Consider the following 2773-nt stretch of genomic DNA (forward strand, 5'->3'; position numbering starts at 1 on the left):
CCAATCCCTGCAAAAGACTACTTGCACAACTAAAGACAAACAGAGCTCTTGAGACCCTAAACGTATCCACTACACTTCATCTACAACATTAATAAATGCTTGCTGTACAAAGAAATCCAGGCTTAGATTTTTATGCAACCTTAGAAACCCAGAGCTGAACTTGAAGGACCTACTCATGGAAAATACTTCATTTATATTAACATACCTTTAATACTTGGTCCATACAATGTGAAGAAGCCCATAAAAAAAGGCAAACTGAATGTTAGGATATATAGCTAAAATGTGGAATTCAGAAAGATGTTTCTGCTTTGGAAAGCTGGCAGAGAAGAGTGACCTGATACATTCTCAGGCTCAAAGGAATGTCATATATTGACAGATTAGAACTACTAAATCTTCCTACTCTCAAATAAAGTTGACTATGAAGAGACCTGTTTCTGTTTTTCTAAATTCTGAAAAGCAGTAACAACATTAACCCAATTAACTTCAGAAACAACTTGAAACAACTGTGACTTGATGAGACACTTAGATCAATTTTCCTACTAGCAAGCAAACAAGCAAAATATGTCCATTGAGTTCACAAACTATTTTCTTATTTTGCATGTATAATTTCATGCGTTTTTTCATGTATGTAACTTACAATACCTTTGTATTATTTTCATACTCTTTATTGTTCTGTTGTTATATAGATACCTTTGTGCATTCTTTGTACATTGCAACACATACTATGAGGGTTGTAAGTTCATTTGCAAACTTTTTGGAAGAAAATAAAATCTGAGAGTGACCCAATGAACCTTATTTTATCTATTTGACATCACGATAGCAAGGAGAGTATGGATTAATCAAATCTGTACTATTTGCCTGGGGAGACAGAAGAGCCATAAGTTTCAAAATAGACGTTGCCCAGGTTTGTTGGGGTAGACATCTCTGTGGGATGTTCCCCGTCTTACTGCACTGATTGTCCTGCTGCTACCCTAGCTGAGTGCACTACCTCTTTAACAATGGAGCTCTTTCCAGCAGTTGGCCTGTCTCAGGCAGGAATTTTGGCTATTAGCACTGGAGCTGTATTCTTGTCTATTTCGGGACACTAGAGTCTGCACACAAGGACGTTTATCTCCTCTTTTGTTCTCAAGGTCAGGACGCACTGAGTTCCAAATTTAAAAAGCAAAAGGAAAAACAGCAAGAAAAAAAAGCTGTGAAATGCATGTACATCCCAAATGACAAGACCAGCCACATTATGCTGAAATGAGCAAAAACGTAGCTGCAAAAAGAGTGGTATCAGTATTGCACATGTTGTTTTTTTCTTGTTTTACAATTAAGATTTGTTTAAAAAAGACTTGATTGGCTTCACTTTGCAACACAAATAGTCTATTTTTCATGTTACCAAAGTAAATACATGTGCCGTTCAAAATCGTATCCACTAACCACTGGATGGAACCGCATGTTCAACAAATTCAGCAGGGATTTTTAAATTCCTCCACTGCGTTCAACCACTCAATGAAAATCTCTGTCAATGAAAATCTTTTTTTTTCTGTCAAAAGCAGGCATGTTTTCATCCAGATAACCTGTCACAGAAATCACTTCTTGATAGTTTAGTAAGTAGATTAGCAAGTTTCCTCAGTGCCGATGGGCAGAAGCTTATCTGGAATACAAAACAGACACCCCTACGTGCTGCTCATTCCATTTTCATTCAAGGGTAATGCAATAGTACAATCAGGCAGTAAGTACCCTGCTTCCCTGTACCCCATTCCTAAGGTTAAACACGCCAAAGACTCTCCTCAAACGCCAGGCGTGCTTTTCAGAACACATTCACAGACAGCCTGTGAGATTCTGCACAAGAATTAGATGCACAGCATTAGAGTCCACCACCTCGCGTTGGACTTATCTATTCTGTGAATTTAATGAATCGTTTTATGCTTCGCTTCTATTAATATCACTTTATATTTTTAGTGCATCTACTTAATGTCACGGGGCCCTTAAAACCACTTCTAAACGAAGCTTTCATTAAGTCGCACAGTGTGATTGAGTGAACCCCCTTCATGACTCAATGAAGGAATAAGACGAAATCACGTGGATTTGAATGTAAAAATATGGTGTTTCTTTAATTTATTTGTATAACTAATGTCTCGGCAAAGTGGCTCATCTTATCTGCAGGATTTAGAGAGAGATTAATATTCTTGTATTTAAGGTAAGATTACTGTATTTTACTCCTTAATTGATTAGGAGATTATGCGGTTTCTAAACTGGCATTTTCAGGTTCAGGTTTGAAGGATTTATCTGCGCACTAGATAGGCACTGTGTGTGTACTGCATGTTAACTGTAACAGAATTTAGTCTGATTTAATATAATATTCTAAACATGCGTTTGATTTATTCCGCTTTGAGTCATCAATACATATAAATTCATCCTTGCAGCTGTTTTATTTTCACAACTTTGAAAAGTTGTGGTCCTGTTCGATAAATTGTAGTTTACACAGAAATACAGTATATGCCGTGTTTGTTTTTATTAACGTACCACTCTATACGTGTTTATTGATAACAATACCCTACTATAAAGAAAGACAGTGTCCTTTTGATTGCTGTAATCCCAGTTATAACATAATACCGTTACAAAAATAACCGGCTTAGGTTTGCTTCGAGATAAAAATGCTGCTTGCCTTTTGTGTCAATGCGGGCACACGGACAGCACCAATGGGCGGAGGAGGAGGTGACACATGGGAATTTTTGACATATCTCCCTTAACCCTGACCTTGAGAAAGACAATAAAAAGACGGACT

The sequence above is a fragment of the Atractosteus spatula genome, chromosome 19, assembly GCF_055471065.1.
Source record: "Atractosteus spatula isolate fAtrSpa1 chromosome 19, fAtrSpa1.hap1, whole genome shotgun sequence".
Taxonomy (NCBI): Eukaryota; Metazoa; Chordata; class Actinopteri; order Semionotiformes; family Lepisosteidae; genus Atractosteus; species Atractosteus spatula.